The sequence below is a fragment of the Anticarsia gemmatalis genome, chromosome 25 (genome assembly GCF_050436995.1).
Source record: "Anticarsia gemmatalis isolate Benzon Research Colony breed Stoneville strain chromosome 25, ilAntGemm2 primary, whole genome shotgun sequence".
Taxonomy (NCBI): Eukaryota; Metazoa; Arthropoda; class Insecta; order Lepidoptera; family Erebidae; genus Anticarsia; species Anticarsia gemmatalis.
The window spans coordinates 8,862,588-8,885,861 of NC_134769.1; positions in this window are offsets into that span (position 1 = coordinate 8,862,588).

The following is a 23,274-nucleotide window of genomic DNA, read 5'->3' on the forward strand; positions in this document are numbered from 1 at the left end:
ATCGCTTCAAACTCTACGCTAATCGCTTACAGTAGCACCTTTGCTGAATTATGTAAATATATCAAACAGATGATATTATGTAACTTAAATATGACATAATGTTATGTGTTTATTATTAACGTTAAATAGTTTCGTACAAAAACTATAGGTATGTTACTCTAGCAGTTGTTATAAGATTTCAGTGGAAAACTGAATGGGGGTTTGGATTGTATTAAAATAAGCAATTTAAAAATTTTATTGTATTTTAAACAGTATGTAAATTTATTATTTTAATATAGTAAATTAAAATATAATTTTAATTAGTCTAATGTTTTGATGGTTTTGGGGCGACGCGACGTAGAGCAATATCCTTTATGTTACGAATGATGATAAATGCAGCACATTAAGGTGATCTCCCATCTAAAAAAAAGGCTCCCATTCCTACGTTTTTAGGGGAAAACTCCTGTCTATTATATTTGTCAAACTTTGGATCAGGTGTTTGCATGTTTGTTAAGTCTCTCGAGCCGTGTATTTTTTTAAGTCTAGCTACAAAGTATTTCGACATTAGGCTTAATTATTGATGCTAAAAGACGACAGATTTTATTGTTAATTAAAGTTGACCTACCGAAATAAGGACAGGTTGGTATACCAAACTTTTTACTTCATGTAAGTAAATCTTTTTATAGGAATTCTCTTCTTGGAATAATAGTCCAGTCATTATAGTAAGTTCACCTCGGAATTCGAGATACCCAGCTGTAAGTCTGTAAATACTTGTATATTGACACCCTAAAAGTTGTCTCAAAACCTACATATGGTAGGGTGTACGCAACTATAAAATTTCAAGGTCCAAAGTCCCAAAAACCGGTTATTTGGGCTTTTTCTGTAAATATCTCATTTCCTATGGAATTTTTGCATTCGTATTCATTACCAATATTGTACAGTATAAAATTCTCTACAAATTTTGTTTGAATTTTTTTTTTTACGGTGAACCGTTTTCGAGATAGAGGGCGGAGAGCGCGCGGTCACAGGATCATTTCAAGTCAACCGGTGCCTCCGGTCGAAGATGCGCCATATATAGTTGATGAACTATCGATAAATCAATGATTATAATAATAAATAAATTTAACCCATTACTGTCCCACTGCTGAGCAAGGGTCTTCTCCCGTAATAAGGGAGGGGCTAGGCCTTGAGTCCACCACGCTGGCCAAGTGCGGGTTGGGGACTTTGCATGCCCTCAATAAATGTATTTAACAAATTTTATTCAAGCAAGGTTTCCTCACGATGTTTTCCTTCACCGTTGGAGCATGTGACAATTATTTCTAATACACACATAACTTCGAAAAGTCATTGGTGTCATCATTTTCTTCATAATTATATTAAATCTATATCTTTTCAATAATACTGATTTATTTGTTTTTTTTTCATCATGTAAGAAGTTATTAATATTAATTAGGTTAAAATTCAAATATAGTGCCTATATTTTCATGAAAAATTCTGCAATTACATGGGCAGGTAAGTGTTGATAAGTTAATTAATACTGAATAAAAAGTGGATAGGTTATGAAAAAAATGATAAAAAATAATGTAAAAGTTAATAGAAATTGACAAATATTCATTAATCATTGATTTATCGATAGTTCATCAACTATAATATATATGGCGCATCTTCGACCGGAGGCACCGGTTGACTTAAAATGATCCTGTGACCGCGCGCTCTCCCCCCTCTATCTCGAAAACGGTTCACCGTAAAAAAAAAATTCAAACAAAATTTGTAGAGAATTTTATACTGTACAATATTGGTAATGAATACGAATGCAAAAATTCCATAGGAAATGAGATATTCACAAAAAAAGCTCAAAAAACCGGTTTTTGGGACTTTGGACCTTGAAATTTTACAGTTGCGTACACCCTACCATATGTAGGTTTTGAGACAACTTTTAGGGTGTCAATATACAAGTATTTACAGACTTACAGCTGGGTATCTCGAATTCCGAGATTCTTACCTAATTTAAGCTTAATTGACTGCACTATAAGAAAATAAATGTATTTACGTAAAAAGTAAGAATCATGTTTGTTTAAATGTTTTTGATACCTTTATCTTTGTTTACGGCCGCCGTGGACTGTGTCAACTTTTGCAAGAAGGGTAAATTCATATTTTAAAAGTTATCAAAAAAAGCAAACAAAATGAGTTAGGTATTACAGATAAAGTTTTGTGAATCTGCCAAGTCATTGTGAGTGGGCAATATTTAAGACTAACAGGCGCCTGCGACTTGGTCCGCAAGTATCCCGTTTTCACAACATTTTGTGTTGCTTCTCCTCTCCTATTAGTTATAGCGTGATCTGATAAAGTCAGCCTTCCTAAATAGATGGACTATTCAACACTAAAAGATTTTTCGAATTCGATCCAGTAGTTCCCGAGATAAGCACGTTCAAACAAACGGACTCTTCAGCTTTTTAGTGCAGATATGTTCGTACTAAAAATAGTCCGGTCACTGAGTATTTCGATCTTTTTATCATATATTTTAGTACTAGTCGTAAAATACCTTTTGAATACATTAATTAGGTTTGATTTACATTGTTTTGTCCAACACACGATGCTCTAAAATTTTGCCTCTGCAGTAAAAAAATGGTATTTGTACATATAATTATATTTAAATTTAATTATATTTAGTTCCAAAACTATAATTAAACCTTTGTTGAAAATTCGTGAGAGTTTGTCATCATCTTCCTCATGAAGTGAAATATATACCACAACAAAACTAACAGCAATAACTAATTAAATTAAACCTTGTATTGTTAAATAAAATCTAAACGTGCATTGTTAGATATAAATAGGTTTTCTCACATAAATATAAGATGATTTCGCTAGTAGAAAGTGTTTGAACAGTGACAAAAATCTTAAATACTGTATAGTCATGCTACATCATCTAAATAACTAAATGCAAATAAATGTTAATTTTATCAGAAACGATATCAATCAGTGTTACAAGCACGACATTCTGACGTGAATTAAATTATGACAGTTCTTGATAATGATAACAATGTGTTTATTTTCTTGACAACAAAACTTAGAAATTTTAATATTTTTCTACAATACATATTCCCATCTTTTTTGAGCTGTTTATTTGTGTATTGGTGCGAATAAGGAAAGCTGTGCCATGTTTCAAATGAGGTTGGACCCCTGGGATTGCCGTAAGGCCGAAAAATTCGCGATTGTTCCAGGTTTCTACGTTTCGTATCGCTTAGAGAGAGCTTAAAGTTCAGCTTACAGCTCTATCGGGAGATTTCCTTTTTTTCCTTAAAGCTTGTGTGGCTTCCGTTATAACGAATATACTTATTAGCTGATAGGAAATAAAGCACAAAGTTATTGGGCGTCCCAATGAATTTGGTCTTCATTATCGTAAAATATTTAGAGAATTATGACTTATCACAGAAATTTGGTTTAAAGCAAAAATCGCTTACACCTGAACAGTCAGTGGTAGAAGCAGGTAAGATTTATATTCACCCGGAATCAGCTCCAGATCTACTACAGTGGGCAAACTCAGGAAGTGCACACATTAGTTTGATAATTAAATGAAACAGTCGTGAACTGTGCACGATCAGTAACACATGCTAATGATTACAATTAACATGGTTCTTGAGTTGAAATCGTTTTTAGCTTCCGATTTTCAAAGACTTAATTTCAATAGATGGCTATTTAGCCTAGTCCTCTGAGTAGAAAAAGCACTCCTCGGGGAAGAATGACGCGCACCTGTTTTTTTTATGGATATCCAGTCTTTCGAATCTTTATAACAATTCTTGGATGCGAAGTCGTCAAACCGCACTAAGCAAGCGTGGTGGACTTTAGGGTCTTAAGACCTAAACCTTTATTCATTCAGAGAGGGATATTAGTCCAACAGTAGAACAGTTATAAGTTAAATTTATTATTTTATTTATATCTCTATGGGCTCTTAATTGCAATATGGTTTTCATAACAAAATTCAAAACAAAAGTAAAAAAGTAAAAAGCCTGAAGTCTAGATTGTTCGATTGTTACCTGTCTGTGGGGCAGTTGTATATTTAAGACAGGTTATCTTATAATACAACAGTTAGATGACTTGCTAAAAATCCGGGTGAAATGATGACTTGCGAAATATATTAGGAGATTGACAAAGAAAATATAACTAATGCTGATTTTAACAAAGTTGGACTGAGTTATGTTTTACTAGCTTCTGCTCGCGACTTCACTCGCTTGTGAATTTCCCAGGGTAAAAATAATCTTACAGGTTGTAGACTATCTGTGTAAGTGTGTACCAAATCACATCTAAATCTGTTCAATAGTTTTGGCGAAATTTGGTAACAAACATATATGTATACAAATCTCCAAACTTTCGCATTTATAATAAGGGTACGATTTGTTCTAATATATGTATAAAACAGTTAATGACATAATTTAATGCATTAAATTATGTCATTAACTGTTTTTCTCCGCATCTTAAATTGGTGTAATAATAATAATATACGCAAAAGTCAAACAGAAATACTAAAATTTATACAAAATATTTATTTATGTCTTCTTTCCTCCATATTTATGAACCTTACATAACATTCAGTACTAGTAAGAGTCCACAATAAACAGTAACTACACACGCGACCTTTTTTCAAGAACATCAGTGATAAGCCCTGTTTCAAACGGCCCTTTAACTCTGCTCCTCGAGGTCTCAGGTTCACAATACAATTATGTCTAATCAACAACAAAATCGTAGGTGTGAAGGCTGAATGTTTGTAGAATTCTCACGATTATTATATGGTTAAGTTTTAGTTGACTTTAAATTCTGAATTAAGATTGTTTTTTTTTTTCTATTACAAATTGTCGTACGAGTATAGTGTAGATACTTTACAGTTTTATAATTTGAAAATGAGTTTTAGCAAGATTATTGGAAAAGTCTTATCACGTAAGTCATCTTACTCAGCATCGATTTTTAAATGATTTATGTATAAAATATTAAAATCTATCCGTGAACCTTAGTTTATTCAGCTGACTGAAAATAGTACAAAATTTGCACTTACAAATTGCAATAGCGATATTGTCAATTAAAAGCTTTCCTTTGTAAATGTTAAACGTATTTGCTATTGAAATTTAAACTGCAGTGATAACGTCTGATAACAGGTTTTTAGCTAGAATTACTTCATCGTATGTAATTTTTACATGCTTCAAATAATATTATGTATACTATGTAATACATGATAGTATATAATAGTTTAAAAAGTGCTGTGTCATGTTTGTTGACGTTTTGTCGTCTGTAGGTCAGCGACTCCTAATCTTTTTTGGTTATGTTATGTAATTATATCGATACCGGAAATTTCAATTGTCGTAAAGGACAAAACACGAGTTTTCAGTAGAGGCAAAAAACGAAAAAACAAAAAGTTTTTGTGTAATATCTTTGTCAAACAAAATAGTATAATTATGATGTCAAAAGACACTCCGATTAATTTTTCATGTTCTATCCTTATAATTTAACTAAATAAATCAAACTTAATTATTTACGAAAATGAGAGTCCTTTACAGCCCACAAAAATCGAACTGAAGTACTTTACAGCCACGAAAAATTGGATATGATAAAGTCAGATGTGTCGTAAAGGAGTAATCTTGATCATCAATGGGTAGTGCAAGTAATAAAATTAAAGACCAAGGGGGTAAAAGGAATAAAAAACCTGAAGATCTAACTAATTAACACCTACAATAGGTAGTAAATGTATATTAAATAAAAGATTTTCGATTGGTTTGTATTTATTAATCAAAATATTTAGTACAAAAGTGACAAAAAACGTTATTCTATAGTAGGGCCGCTGAGTTATTACCGATTTGACACATGACAATTGAAAATACTAGTGAAGTGACTGAACAGGTAACCCTAATATCATTTTGGAACAGTTTGTTTTTTAATATTCTAGTATAGAGTTTAATTAAATAAAATCAAAACCAATAATAGTTAAAGACACAAGTTCTTCATTAGGTGGAGTATCCTTGATGAAATAAAATAAATATCCATATTCCTTATTCCTATATTCCATCAATATTCCTTGAAATAAAAATCATACCTATTTCAATGAATTCGGACCGAATACTATTAAGCACATCACTATGAAAACTAGACGCACGAATCCGCACGATGTAACTTTATACAAGCGCACCAAAGAACAAAAAATAAATGTTTTCATATTATTTACAAACTATTTTAAGTTTTGAAACAGTGTTTATTGGAAATATACTTAATTCTGATATTTTGATTTAAAGTTTTATATTAAAGAGGTATTCTAAATCATTCGGCAAATGTATCGCTCGTGCAAGGTTATATCGATAAATTTAAAGAATAATCTGTCAAATCGGTAATTACTCAGCGGCCCTATTATAACAGAAACAAAATTTAACCAAAATGTGATGCTTTTTATTTATTTAAATCGTAAACAATCATTGCTGCAATGCTGAAAAATAACTGAATTTTTAGAACAATCAGTATTTTGAGTAATCTATAGACTAGTCAATAATTTATTAATGACTCGATAAAATTAAAATTGTTCTAAAAACAGTTTTAAACTTTAAATAAAATATAATTACGAAAATGATTATTAACTTTTCTTACACCAGAGGCCTTTACGACCTCATAAATAATTAAAACATGACTTTACGCTCTGTATTGAAAATTAGTCTTACGATACATCCCAAATAGTTAAAAAAAAAGAGCTAGAGCTGTTGAAAATCCAGGTCGTAAGGGACTTTTTTTTAAAGATAGGATTATGTTAAATATACCAATCGATAGAGCTCGCAACGCTGATTCCGAATATATATATAACTCATTTTCGTCAAAATGTCCTTTACGACAATTGAAATTTCCGGTATCGATATTTAGGGTCCCATACCCCAAGGGTAAAACGGGACCCTATTTCATTCAAACGAATCTTGGAAATGAATGTAATTATCGTTATAATCAACCGATATTTTATGCGAAGTTTCGTTTTCGACGAATTATGGCAAGGGCACTGTTTCGACTTAAAAACTCGCTGCGTGACAACTCTTTTTCGGTCGAAATCGTTGGAAATCACGCCACTGAAATTCGAATTAGTAATAAGTTATTCTAATTTGAGACACAACTAATATAAAATTATTAAAGCTACGGTATATTTGGTGTAGAAATAAAAAAGAAACAATCTATACTAATATTATAAAGCGGAAGAGTTTGTTTGTTTTGAAAGTACTAATCTCAGGAACTACTAGTCCGATTTGAAAAAATATTTCTGTGTTAGATAGCCCATTTATTGAGGAAGGCTATAGGCTATATATCATCACGCTACGACCAATAGGAGCAGAGTACCAGTAAATATGCTACCAAAACGACGAAAATTTTGACCCATTCTCTGTTATGTGACGCAAGGGAAGTTGCGCGGGTCAGTTAGTTATTAATATTACTTAACTTTCCTTTGAGCTATAAGTTCAAAGCTTTTGACAACCACCGAGTTAGGTGTACGACAAGGCATGATCTGAGACCACTACTGTTTGCAAAATGTAATAATTTATCACACCTTATAAAAAGATTATCATGTTTGTTTGCGCATGATATATCTCTATTAAGTAACGCATGATATAGTCTGTTTGTTTAAAGTAAACATAGGTATTGGGAGATGATTTAGCAGTAGGTAGTATTTTTTTTTAGATTAGGCTGTCATTCAATAAATATAGGAGAGTATAAAGCATGACTTGCACATTTTACTGAAAACCTTTTTTTCGGAGTTACTAGGTACCCTCCCGCATTAAGGGAGGAGACTCTTGCCCAGCAGTGGGACATTAACGGGTTAAATTTATCTTTTATACTAGGTATTGCAAAAGTCTTAAATACCACGGCTGCTGGAATACTTTCTGTTTGAGTCGCTCAAAGTCCCTTACTCCGATTTTTACCACCGAAGTGATTCATAAAGGTTAATTAAGATTTTGAGTTAACTGATTGAAATATCAAGACGATTGTTTAAGTCTGCCGCTTCTGCCACTAGTTTATAATTAACGATAACCTAATAATAATGTGCCAGAGTAGCAACACATATTTGACACAGCATAAGTCCTTAGCTTATATTTCGAAAACAATCACAAACCCCCATAGAGGTCAATGCCAATCAATAATATCTCAGGTGACATTCAAACTCAACATAGAATAAATTAACTAATTCTAGACTTTATTAATGCGCTGTCATGTTCATATTATGTAATATATAAAAGAATATCCGACGATAGGCTTTATAATATTTTCCATATAAAAACCTTGCCACAATAAGTGTTCGTTTTCATATAATTATCAAGACATTTAAAGGGGTAATTCTGTCAAAACTTTGATCACAGTTTTTTTGTTAAATTATCCTTAGGTTAATCATGTTTGTAATTAGTGATAGCCCGTAGTTTAACCTAACATTTACCCAGTGAATTAGGTATAGGTATGCCCCAAAATGACAGACCTTTTTTGAAGGAATTACAGTTTTAAAAATAGTTTTAGTAGCGAGTTAATTTGCCTATATTGTCAACCAAAAATAAAATATGAAACAATTTAACGACCCCCCTATAAAATATATTTACGTATACATGACTTGCAATAATACCTTTATTAAAGGTTACTAGGACCTCGTTGTAAAGGGACAATGACCGGACAACCTGTTTACACATATCCTTGTATATATCTATGATAATTAACTATAGTTTATTTATAAGGAACTATCTAGATTCGTAGGACGAGATTCAGTAGGACTTTTTTATATTACTGGTTGAAATAGACATGTATTTTTTTAATCTTGAAGTAAATAACAAGAAAGTGGACCTCGCCTCGAACTAGGAGACGGTGGCACGGTAGACCCCGTAAAATATGGAGAGATGAGCTTGACACCTTTAACCCAGAATGTATTCAGACCTCCAGAGATAGACTATCGTGAAGAATTATGGAGGAGGCCTTTGCCCTGCAGTGGGACGGTATAGGCTTATAATAACAATTCTAGAGTAATAGTGACGATAGGTGGAAAGATGTAACTCTATCCAGTTTTTGATTCGGAACTTCTGGGCACAAGTCATCTACCACATCCTTCTATAATTGGAAAGGAGTTAAGAGGATGCTGATTGCAGACTCAGACCTGCAGAATCTCCTAGCAAATATTTTTTTTCATCGCTAAAACAAGTGACAGTTCACTTAATTGGTTGTCATAAGTTTTAAATTGATTACACGACAGAGTAATGCTTCTAGGTACTATTTTTCGTTAACGTATTTTTGACGTAGGCTCTACTTTTACAAGCCGAAGCCTTCAAAAATTTTAAATTTAATAAATAATTTTGTAATTTGTATTCAAATGCTATTAGACCATAAACATATAAGCATAATAAGTCGCCTTGCGGTCTAGTGTGTGAATGAAAGATGGAGGCGAGTCGTGACGGCGTCATTATGCAACACGTCACGTGGTGAGTGACCAAGTGACGGAGTGCCGGAGTGCGGTACATTATGACACAGCGAGCACGCTTCACTTTCTTGCTTTCTCTTAGAGATCTGCAAGGAGGCTGGCGAATTTCTTGTTTGTTTTATTTACAAAAGACAGTAAAGTGATTTATTTAAAGAATACTGCTGGTTGGTTTAGGGTTCCGTCCCAAAGGGTAAAAATGAGAATCGATAACTGTGACTTTGCTGTCTGTATTTCACCAGGCTGTATCAAAAATGGTCATCAAAAACGTACCTTGCGTGTTCAGGCACAACGGAGTTAAGCAGACCACTAATCGACCAACTCAGTAGACTGCTAGGCGACCGATAAGGATCGCTGTAAAATGAAAACTTCAATCCATTGGTCAAGTCTCGACAACAACAAGGGATATTTTCAACGAAATTTTCTTTATGATCTATCTGTTAAATGCACTTACATGGCACAATTATATTATGATGTATGGATACTCAGCCCTTAGTACTCTTAATGTTTGTAAACAATATTGATAGTAACCCTGACCCACTAGTGCATATGCGAATTGTGTGATGCTTATTAATTAATTATTCTACATCTGGGCTGTTAATCCCTTTTGTCAGTAATACATAGGCACATGCTTACAGTGACGGTAAACAAACAAAACTTAAGGGGGCGTCCATAAATGACGTGAGGTGTTTAAGAAGGGAGGGAGTTGAGTCAAAAAAAAATTAAGAAGCACCTCACGTAATTTATGGACGCTCTCTTAACATCTATCATGCCGTGTGTGGTGGGTTCGGATCCGACCCAGGATAAAAATATTTGTGTTATGAGCACTTGTACTTAATCTGAGCTTGGACGTAAATCCTATGGCTAGTGTCAAATTACTGCCAAAGTTGTTCAAGCCTTTGACCTTGCTCGCATCTATCTGTAAGAAATGTTATAATGATCTCATAGGAAAAGCTTTTGACAATGGGATCTCCCCTTTATTCTATAACACCCGATAAATCAATATCTAATCCGATAATATTAATCAACAGTAAAGTAAAGTCCCTTCTTGTTAGTTTGTTTTTGGTTCACTATCTCAGAAACTACTTAACCAATCACGTTACGATTCACACCAATTATAATCGTATGTCTATAAATCTGTCGATATTACATCAATCTTTTTTTGTGGTTTAAGCCTTGACATAAAAAATATTAGTAAATTGTTTATAATTAACTAGCTAATGCTCGCAAATTTGTTTGCGTGGATTTTTTATGAAATCTCGTTTTTCGCGTGAATTCTGGAATTAAAAGCAGCTTGATTATTACTTCAGAATTTTTGCTATCTTCCAGTGGAAGTCCCATAAAAATCGAATCAGTCAATCCAACTAGACCCACTTTTTATGGATGTTATGATTCTATGATTAAAGACAGGTTATTTAATTTATTTCAATTATGTATGTAATGTGGTTTTGCGGTTAATGCAATTAAAAATGTTTTTATAACAGAGGTTAAGTCCCGACAACACGTGGAGAGATTAGTAGAACAATTATTGTTTTTTTAAGTTTAGGAAAGACGAAAAAATGTTATGGAAGAATAATAAGTTTAACGAAAACTCCCATGATTAAAGTTGGTCACGTTTTTTGGCAGTCTGCAAACTTTATTAGTCCATTGAAATGTTACATGAATTTTACATTTCTTAGAGGACGCAATTTTATTTTTGGAACATGTAGGGGGGGTCAGTAGAAGCTTAACTTGAAGTTTGTGGGGTCGCCACTCTTGTCCCCCGGCCGCCATCTTGGAAAAGGGGGTGGAAACACTTTTTTCGCTATATCTTGGAAACTATGTGTCTTACAATGAAACTGTAAGAGCATAATTTGTAGCAAATTATTTTGCCTACAAATATGTTAAATAACTTTTTGCCCTAAATCAACAATTAAAGAAGTTATAAGCAAAAACGTGCAATTTTTTTTATACAATTTTTCTTTGTTTCTATATAATTTTTTTTAACAACAGCCGTGCGGATCGATCTCTGAGGTTAAGCCACGCTTGCCGAGGTTGTTCTGTGGATGGGTGACCATCTTACACATATCGAGTTCCGCCTTGTTTCGGAAGGCACGTTAAATTGTGGGTTCCGGCTGTCATTTTCGAAGATTCTTGACAGTCGTTAACAGTAGTCAGAAGCTTGAAAGTCTGACAACTAGTCTTAACGAAGGGTATCGTTTTAAATACCAGGTAACTGGGTTGTGGAGGTCAGATAGGCAGTCGCTCCATGTAAAACACTGGTATTCAGCAGCATCTGGTGAGACTGGAAGTCGACTCCAACATAGTTTGGAAAAAAGGCTAAGCTAATACGAATATATACAAAAAAAATTCCTCAGACCAATCTTGTAGAGTATTTTTCGAGGATTTTTTTTCCATTTATTTTTTTTCAATTTCATTAAATAGAAACTAAGTAACAGCGCTCCGAATTAGACCGGATTCGGATAGAAAATTTTTGGAAATTTTGGCACGTTTTTGCTTATAACTTCTTTAATTATTAATTTAGGGCAAAAAGTTATTGAAGATATTTGTAGGCAAAATAATTTGCTACAAATTATGCTTTTACAGTTTCATTGTAAGACACATAGTTTTCGAGATATAGTGAAAAAAGGGTTTCCACCCCCTTTTCCAAGATGGCGGCCGGGGGACAAGAGTGGCGACCCCACAAACTTCAAGTTAAGCTTCTACTGACCCTCCCTACATGTTCTAAAAATAAAATTGCGTCCTCTAAGAAATGCAATATTCGGCCCTTAAATTGTAACATTTCAATGGACTATATGTGCTTATAGAAAAACGGTGATGTGACATAATAGCCTCGTGAATCTGCTTACGTATTATTCGGTACAAAAACGATTTATTTTGTGCCGATTTTTGAAAGAGGTAGCTTTTAATTGTCTTTACTACAATACCGCGTCTAGATTACTCTAACAACTAACACTTAATTTTTAAACGTCTCTTAAAAGTATAGAAAGTCAACCAATATTTCAACCCGGTTCTCCCTTTAAACTTTAATTTAAGTACTTTCTTACATACCATTCCAGAACCTTTGTGTTCACCAGACTGTTCTTAATTCCTTCCATTCTAGACTTCGTTGCTCCGCCGTCTGTGCACGAATTTCAAAATTATTTTCAGAGTTCCGTGCCCAAAGGGAAAGAATTACCCTATTACTAAGCCTCTTCTGTCTGTCTGTCTGTTTGTCACCCGGTTACATCTCATAATAACTAGAAAGCTTAAATTTTCACAAATTATGCATCTGCGTTGCCGCTATTACAACAAATACGAAAAAATAAAATATTAATTAAAATATTTTTTTTCGTACTTTTTTGGTACGGGACTCTTCGTGCGCGAGTCCGACTGGCCGTTTTTTTTATTTAAAGTATATCCCTGAATTGGACCTAAGTAAATTTTTTATACTAAAATTGGATGAACGGAACTAAATTTATCACTTTCTTATTAATACTGTATGTATGACATCGTCTTCATGTCTATAATTAACGTATCTAATGAAAATGCCGAAACATAATAATTAGTGTAACAGGATATTCTCATTAGCCCTTTATTATGTGAGCTAGTTAATTACATAACTACAAAAATATGTGTCACTGTCATTAATTCTGTATATCTCCTATTGCGGGCATGTTATTTATTTATAATATGGTTAGTGGCCAACCGAGTATCAAAGTGATAAACCACTATCTATACTAATAATAATATTATAAAGCTGAAGAGTATGTTTGTTTGTTTGTTTGAACGCGCTAATCTCAGGAACTACTGGTCCGTTTTGAAAAATTCTTTCAGTGTTAGATAGTCCATTTATCGAGGAAGGTTATAGGCTATATATCATCACGCTACTACCAATAGGAGCAGAGTACGGGTGAAAAATGTTACAAAAACGGGGACAATTTTGACCCATTCTCTCTTATGTGACGCAAGCGAAGTTGCGCGGGTCAGCTAGTTATAAATAACTCTCAACGAACAATGTCTGAAACCCAGAGTGGCAGAGATGCTTAGCACAAACGCAATTATTAAAAGTGACCACCCATCTATGTAATGTCCGCGGTAAAGTTTGCTTACCCACAATCACAAATCGATTATCGATCTGTGAGCGAGTGTGAGCGTAGAGCGTGTCGGTTTAATAACTAATAGCTTTACTTATAAATAAAACAAACACGTGACATTAAATTACCGATAATGGATATAAATCCCAACCAATATTACAAATGGGAGCAAACTCTATCTGTCTTTCTGTCTGTCGCTTCTTCATACCTAAACCAATGAACCGGTTTGTATAGAAATGGATACCACGGTAAGTATTTGGGATAGTTTCTCTCTTTCTCTCTCTTTGCCATGCTATGAATCCCATATGGCAGAGGAGTCAGCCTTCCTAATCTTCCTCCTGCACCTTCACGGGAACTATGAGGTTAATTCGGGTTTTGACACTGTAATGAAGAAGTGGAAACAGCATATATTGTGCAAATGTGACTTTTACGAAGGAATATAATGGCTCTTCAAAGATGCGGATACAAATCCATGGGAAGCATAAGAAAACTAATAAGTTTTGCTCTGTCCCGCATCTTCTGGAGAGGCAAACGAGGGGATGATACAAAGGATTAATAGCGGTCTAAGTGACAGCTGGCTCTTACCTGGTTACCCCACCCCTGAGACAAGATAGGATAAGATACGGATTATAAGTAATGAAACTATAACTTTAATAACTATTGTCCACCCAGAGACACTGGCCAGAGCTAGTATAAAACAATGATCGTGTATCACGCGACATGACCAGTTGATCACAGAACACACGACTCGCGGAAGTAAATGTCCCCGTCATCACGACTAGACACCATGCTACATGGTAATGCTATAAATACTCCAATTAGCGTGCACCAAACTGTAGCACAATTACTATGACAGACATGACAGGACACTATTTAATATGGGGTTTTTCCAACAGTATTTTTTATTTGATGCTGTAAGGTTTCTTGGTCAGTGGGTTACGATAACTATGGGGGTCTATCCGGTCCATTTTTGCGTCTTTTTAGTAATTTAGTAAAGCAAGTGCTTTTACTTACGTATAAACAATAAACCCTTTTTTTTTAAACATCTTCCGAACTAAGAATTGCTCTTGTGTCGCGGGGACTATTACAAAAATATAAACAACGGACACAAAAAACAATCAGACCCGAAACAATTATTTATGGATCGCACAAATATCTGTTTGGTGTGGGAATCGAACCCACTACCTCCCGAGGCAATAGTGGCGCGGTGTTGACCTAAACCACTGCGCCTCGGAGGCAGTCAAAACTTAAGGTAGTAACGGTGATCCTTAATTACACCACGGACGTCGATTTTGAGGCAAAAGAATATTATGAATGAATCCTTGTGGCCCTCTCCGGTTTTGGACATTTTTGTTTTCGTAGCACTATAACAATTGGCCCATGTACCTCCTGAAGTTACACCACTGCTCCAGGCTGGTTGGAAGATGTAGATGGGTTCTAGTCGATGTCTTTCAAACTACCCAAAGATCTTTGTCATAGCGTATATGATAACTATCATACAGTATTATGTTGGTCAAGCCACGAACAGCTTATCTAAAGCCAACCAAAACTGACTTTTAACGGAGACCCTCGCACCATTAAGCAGCCATATGAAGTGTCAGCACCAAGGATTGCTCAACCTGCTCGCCGTTTACCAGTCTATAAGGTTAACCAAACACCCATTTTATTTCTAATTCCTTTCATTAGTACACTTAAGTATTCAAGTCAATGGTTACTCCACTTTGTTTGCCAAGCTTTGTTAGCCATTATAAATTATTTAACCCATTACTGTCCCACTGCTGGGCAAGGGTCTCCTCCCGCAATAAGGGATGGATTAGGCTTTAAGTCCACCACGCTGGCCAAGTGCGGGTTGGGGACTTTGCATGCCCCCAATAAATGTATTAAACAAATTTTAGGCATGCAGGGTTTCCTCACGATGTTTTCCTTCACCGTTGGAGCATGTGATAATTATTTCTAACTAGCTGACCCGCGCAACTTCGCTTGCGTCACCTAAGAGAATGGGTCAAAATTTTCCCCGTTTTTGTAACATTTTTCGTTGCTACTCCGCTCCTAATGACCATAGCGTGATGTTGTATATATATACCTATAACCTTCCTCGATAAACGGGCTATCTAACACTGAAAGAATTTTTCAAATCGGACCAGTAGTTCCTGAGATTAGCGCGTTCAAACAAACAAACAAACAAACAAACTCTTCAGCTTTATAATATTAGTATAGATACACACATAATTTCGAAAAGTCATTGGTGTGTTGTGTCACTGGCTTGGGAGGTGTCAACTTATACCACTCGGCTATCACTGCTCTTTGTTAGGCATTACTCGCAGTTATTATTCTCCACAAAGACTCTATTTATTCAAAATATTATCTTGCCCCTGCAGGGCATAAGCTGCTCTCTATTCACATTTCTGTCAGAGACTGATGCAGTCGTTGACTTAACATGGTTATTCATTGGAGGTCATTTTAAAGGCTTTTATTGATGAGCTCGTATATACTTAGAACTACTTTGAATATAAAAGAGTTCTTGCTGTATTAAAATGTATGGAATAATTTAGGAAGATTTTAAATACAGCAGCTATTTCTAAAAGAACATAAACCACTGCTTTTGTGGTCCAATGTAGGTAATTAGCATCCATGAGATTGAGAATCTAGGTTTTTAAGGCACGGAAAGCCATCATCTTGTTATTTGCAATTTTTGTTTAAAATATTGTTAATTTGCTGCCGGTTTCCCCTTTTTTTCTATATCGAAATGCAAAATATTTTTGATCTCATAAAATTCTTTAATGCCAAATGCCATAAAATTTGCTCATAAAATTTTTAAACTCATTTCTGTCCCACTGCAGGGCAAGTGTCTCCTCCCAAACGGGGAGAAGGGATTAGGGCTTTAGTCCAAATGCATTATTACACTAATAATGGGCTCCCTGATATTGCCAGCTAAATTGCAATAAGTAAGAATTAAACTCGGGACCTCTCAATCGTAAGTCCAGTACCTTGACCACTACACTTCTATTATCAGTCACATTTGTTAATAAAGAAAGCTTCATATTAATATTTATTTACACATCACATACATCAATAAGGTTCTCGTCTCATTGCTCTAAGTCCTTGACACTATTGTGATATTGTATTGTTCTAAATGTAGCAGTCATATGACTGACCTGTTAGAAGAAAGACAATGATGTATTGAGCAGAGACTGGTAAATCAATCATACAGTGCCGATACAATCCCTAAGTAAAGCATGGTTTAGTGGCGAAATGGTCGCCACACTGCTACTGTTGAGCATGGGATCGGGGATTTGATTCCTTAAGGGCGGTATAGCCTTAAAGAATCTTTTGAATAAGTACCGATTAACTTTTCAGGTAGAATACTGTCAGATTTTTTCGTACGTTTGCTGTCACTTTATCAACCGGTTATTGTATCTGAAGTTTATCCGTAAGATGTGTAACTGGCAATAAGTAGAAGAAATATTTATGTGATCCACAAGTAGTTATCTAGTTATAAATACCCGTATACGTCCTTTGTCGTCGTAGTTTGTACCTAATTTATTAAACGTTTTGTTAGGGGCTGCTAACAAAAATAAATGGTGTAAATGGTGTTAATTACAAGATAAGATATTGTAATAGTAAAACAATGATTATTATTGATTAATTAAAAGCTTCTTGGATTGTAGAATAGTTAAGAATGATGGTGGGATAGTCCATTTATGGAGCAGAAGCACTCCCATTAAGGGCGGCGAACCTTTGACCTAGTTTAAAACAATAAATATTAAGTCATCAACCTTTGACTGCCTCCGTGGCGCAGTGGCTTAGAACTCCACAGAGCAATTCTTAGTGCGGGAGTTGTCTTTAAAAAAAAACCACTCAAAGTAGGCTATCTACTGCCATTCTTGCCATTTTCACACTCCACATACAAAGAAAGGCAATAAATAAAGTATGAGTCATACGCTTTCTATTCAACACGAGAGACGCTTGAAGAATTGTTGACTGGTTCATAGAATTTGATTCGGTTCACGTTTTAAAACGGTCTTTCATAAGTATTGATTTACATATTACTATTTTTAATTCGTCCAGTTGTGCGGTAATTCATGCGGAAGGGTTATCTATAATAGGTACTCCACTTATACATATATAGGTACATAAAATCACATATTTTTCGCATAGAGTTAGGCAGAAACCAAAGAACACCAGTTGGTAGGTACAATCCTTACAAATTTTATGTTACTACTTAAAATCTAAATGAAAACGTTTACGTATGTTTAGATGTCTGTATGTCTGTTATTTAATAGTGGCGAAACTGTTATACATAAATATATTTTGGTATACAGGTAATTTTTTATACCCCATTTGGGTCTTATTGCATCTATTTCTCGTTCCGGAGAGAAATCCCAAGGCCTCTTGATGGTTACTATAAGTCTTTAGACCGATCAATGTACCCTGTGGTATTTTCAATTACTAATCAATACGAAAATCTATTTATTTTCTATTGTATGCTATGTCAGTTGAAAGGGTTAAACAACATTCCTACACAGTTGATCTCATCAGGGTTAAGACGGAGGGTTAAACTGCTATTAGTTGAGTGATCAAGGCCGGTCAGTTAAACAAACAAACTCATTAACGATCGACGTTTGGTCATTAGAACCCCTTAGTGTTGAGTTACAGCTTAATGAGTACTCGTGGTTAAGTAATAGACCCGAGGACGAGATTCAGATGGATGGCCACTAAAAGTAGTTAAAATCTGGATAAGAAAAAGGTGTCCAAAAATATTTTGCTCATGATTTTATTTTTATTTTAAAGTCGGAAAAGGGGTAGTCTAAAACCTTAGCGTCGAAGGGTCTGCGTCATGGACTAGCTAACAACATCATGATTACATCATCCCCTTGGGCCTAGACTGTTCCCTTAGAGTTACCATTAGATTCCCAAATATGTATGTAATCCTAGCATTAGAAGTTCTGAGTACTTCCGAGTCTGAGTATACTTAGTTTATTAGTTGTTTGTAAAATTCTTTGCAACACCAGCTTCCTTCTTAACACTACGTATATTTTTAAAAACGAAATAAAACCACCTTCATGTTAAGCCGTCGTTTAACAGTAATTTAACCTACTTGTAGTAGTAAAATAACTTGAAACACATTGCCCTCTAACCGCCCTAACCTCAGAGTTCAATATAACCACCGCAGTTCACCATCGATTTACCATTGTTACTTATAAACAGTCAACAATAACAATACTATTACATAACTTTTATATTACAGTGATAATAAAGATTTGAAAATATTTTTATTTGTTTGTCAGTTACAGGTTGAAGAATTTTACCACATCATAATAAGTCCATTGAAATGTAAAATTTTTATTCCTTAGACTCAAGGCCTTTTTTTTTTTTTTTTTTTTTTTTTTCGTGGGGAAATGCGTTACGCATACCCTGCACCCTGGGTGGAGCACAGGGTTATGTGGGACTCTCCCGCCAGAAGGGCGGGCATACACCACTAAAACCCCACGAGTGCCTGCCTGTTCCGCGTGTGTGGCGTGCGACGGGATGACTGCTTGCGCTTAGAACCGCAAGTCGCACGCCACGCGGTTGCCCCTTCCACGGGGGCCCTTCCTAGGCCAATTGGCTCGATGGACCGGACACTACGGCCATCGGCCTGCCTTGGAGTCTCACCTCCGAGTTGGCAACGGACGCCCAGTCCGCTGCCAGAGACCCAATTTAGGGTGGGCGACGATTATGCGCCACTCTCCTTCGCCCGACGCGGCGTTGACGCCTCGGGTCTGCGTTCGGGTCTAGCTCCCGGACCCTCTCCGCGTCCTCTTTTTGTGCGATGACGGTTTGGCTGTAGGCGAGCATCGCGTTCCAGGCCACGTCGCTGCCGAGCATGGAGCGAATTACGGCCGGCAGCGACAAGTCAGGCCCTATCGCGGCAACCAGCGCACCGCGCTCCGTCGCCCAAGCCGGACACTCGGCCAATGTGTGGGTGGCCGTATCTTCAATATGCCCACAGTGGTGGCATGCTGGGGAAGGCTCTCTCCTAGCGACTGCAAACAGGTATCGGCCGAAGCAGCCGTGGCCCGTCAGAGCCTGCGTCAGACGGTACGTTACTGATCCGTGGCGTCTATTTAACCACTCCTCAAGGACCGGTTGGATAGCGCCAATAAGTTGAGCACTAGCGCTGGGGTGCTCCAACCGCTCGGCCCAAGTCCGGAGGATGTTCTGGCGTGATTCACACCTCCACTGCGCGACAGCCTCCGGGTCCGGACCGGTCCCCCGGGTCCGAGCTTCCGAGGTCTGGCGGTATACATCCGCTAAGACTCGAGCTTCAAGGTCCCACGGGGGAGTCCTTGCCAACACGCACGCCGCCTCGAACGATACGGTGGAATACCCTCTAACCGTTCGGATGGCCAGAACACGTTGCGGCCTGCGCAGAACTGCGGTGTTCTCTCGCTTGAGGGCATCCACCCATATCGGTGCGCCGTAGAGCGCCATGGAACGAACGACACCAGTGAACAAACGCCGACAAACATCTGACGGACCACCTAGGTTCGGGAGCAGGCGACCCAGTGCCCCGGCGGCCCCAATAAGTCGGGGTGCGAGGCGACGGAAATGCTCCCGGAAATTCCATCGGCTGTCAAGAACGATTCCTAGGTATTTCATGGATCGGCCGATACCTATCGACACGCCGCCGACAACAATTTCGTGTGCCTCTGCCGGTGGGACATTGCGAGGCCCGTGGAAGAAGAGGGCCTCAGATTTTTCCAGGGCGACAACCAGACCGAGACGCCGGATACGTTGGACCACGTCGGCGACGCCAGCCGTCGCGAGGTGTATGGCCTCGCGGTACGTGTTTCCGCGGGCGGTGACCAATGTGTCGTCCGCGTAACATGTGAGGTTGACCCCGGGTATAAGTGGGCCCCTCAACACCCAGTCGTAGCCGATGTTCCACAGGGTCGGGCCGAGAACCGACCCCTGTGGAACACCGCACGACATTGACCTCTCGCGCCATTGATCACTCGCGGGATAGACTACCGACCTTTCCGACAGGTACGATGCAATCACACGGCTTAAATATTGTGGCACACGGTGGAACTGGAGCGCAGCTGTTATGCAGTCCCAGGGGAGGGTGTTGAATGCGTTTGCGATATCGAGAGACACCGCAACGACCACTCCCCGCCCTGCGACGGCATCCTCCGTCAGGGTCCTCACTCGCGTGATTGCATCTATAGTTGATCGCCCTCGGCGAAAACCAAACTGATTGGGGCTCAGGTCCGGACCGTGCTCTTCCAGGTGTTCGACGAGGCGGGCTGCCAATAGGCGCTCAAAGAGTTTGCCCACCTCGTCAAGTAGAACAATAGGACGATAGGCCGAGGGCGATTCGATCGGACGGCCTTCTTTTCTTATGAGGGTGAGTCTACCCGTCCTCCATCTACGGGGAAAAGTGCCTTTTGAGAGGCACGCCGAAAATAGCCATATAAGTCTCGGCTCGAGCGCGTTGGGTATGGCGAGCACCCAAGCGCGGCCAGGGACTCCATCGGGTCCCGGGGCAGTGTTACGGCCGCGGAGCCTGGCAACCGCCCGGTTAAGCTCGGCTGGGGTAATTTCCGGGATAATATCTTCGACGACCTGACTAGCCAACTGAAAGACACCCTCCGAACTCACCGACATTAGAGGGGGGGAGAATTCGTTCCTGTGTGGGAACAGGACTGCCACCACCTGTTCCACAAGCTCCGGATCCATGGTTTGTGTCACTGGGGGTGCCCAGGGACGAAGTTTTGCACGCACCAGCCTGTACGGCCGCCCCCAGGGATCACGATCCAGGGTTTCTATGAGTTCCTCCCAGGCTCTGCGTTTTGCCTCTCTGATGGCCACCGAGAGAGTTTTGCGGGCGTCTCTGTATGCAGCATAAAGTTCGGCCTCGCGGGCTTCATTCCGACGGCGACGACGACTTCTGGTGTATCGGTGGCGCGCCCTCTCGCAGGCAGTGCGTAATTGGGCTAATTCTGGCGACCACCAGTACACCTGACGTTTGGGGGCACGGTTTTGGGCCCGGGGCATAGCCGCATCACAGATACGTCTGATACTGTCACCAAGTTTATCGGCTTCGTCCTCTACGTCTGCTTGATCGTCTGGCAGTGGAGACCACGACTCCACCAGCGCCGCTTCGACTAGTAGGTCTCGATCGAGTCTTCCCAGGACCCACTTCGGCCCATCCCCTCGCGGGGTTCTACTCTGGCTGTTCAAGGCATCTGGAGTGGGGAGAATCTCGTACCGGATATACCGATGGTCGGATAATGTCTCGACCCTCTCCAGTACTTCCCAGCCCTGAATTCGGCGCGCAAGAACGGCGCTGGCCAAGGTGACGTCAACAATTGACCCACCGTTATGCCGCACGCACGTGTGAGTTGTGCCTCTATTTATGAGAACAAGACCAGACGAGACGGCCCAGTCCTCCAAGGCTCTTCCACGGGCGTTTGTGGCTGGAGATCCCCACATCACCGACTTTGCATTGAAGTCCCCGGCTACTAGTACTGCGGCGGGGTGAGCCCAACGAACCAGTCTGCCGACCTCAGCCAGAAACTCCTCAAATTCACCTATACTACTGTTAGGAGAGTGGTAGCAGGCGATAGTGACCACTGCTCCTGTGGACGCCGCCACGCAGCCCTTGCCTTTAGCCACTCTGCTGAAGGAGGGGGAGCTGGATGTTGTTTGCCTAACTATGGCCACCAAATTGTCAGTGTCCCCGATCCAGTTGTCGCCTGGCAAGATTCTGTAGGGTTCGGCAATTACTGCTATGTCAATCAACCACTGCGCCATAGTCTGGATTAGGAGATCCTGAGCTGCGGCGCAGTGGTTGATGTTTGCCTGCAAAATTTTCGTGGTGGCCATTATTGTTGATCGATGGTCATCGCTATTTCCTCATTTGCCAGCCCGCTCCGGTTGATGGTGGATTGGGGGGCTCTTACTCCGGACGATCCTTTCAGGACTTTCCCTCCTTTGGATTTAGGGGCCTTACAGGCGGGGCCTCCAAGACGGTGATCCGCCGGCTTTTTCGCCTTCGCGCACAGAAGACAGCGAGGGCGATCCGCGGTGCACTCCGCTATTTTGTGCCCTGTGAGCCCGCAGCGGTAGCAGCTGTCACTGTGGTCGTTTTCGGCCTGACACATGGCCTGAGCATGGCCGGTGCCAAAACAACGGAAACACCTTAGGGGGCGGGGCTCAGCAACGGTGACACGTGCCGAAACCCAGCCCACGAGAAGCTTGCCCGATTCAGCAATCTTTTTGGCTGCTGTCGCCGGGCACCTGACCCAAGCCGAGCCGAGACCCCACGGGTTGCGGCGGACCTCGCTGACTTTAACAATTTCCGCGAGACAGTCGCCGGCACGTGCTACAGCAATCGCAACCTCCCCAGGCGTGGTTGAGTCATCCAGGCCATTAACATGCATTTCAGCCGTTTTGAAGGGCCTGGAGACGATAGCGTCGCCTGCAAGGACTTGCCTGAGGCTCGTAGCGAGGGAGTCTGCCTTGTCATTGCAGTTCTCCCCCGCCAGTTCTAACTTTCTTGCGCCGGTTGCAGCCGCTCGGATTTGGCACCCTCCGGAGATGCCGTGGTCACCTAATACGATCTTTTGTTTTGCCTTGTCAATGATGGAGGCATAAGTGATTCCCCGAGCCACGGCCTCCGGAGTCAGCGTCAGAATGATCACTGCAGAATTCGGGGGGCGCAGCGTAGCCTTCTTGGTCGGCTTGGGTTTGGTGACTGAAGCCGCCGTCGCA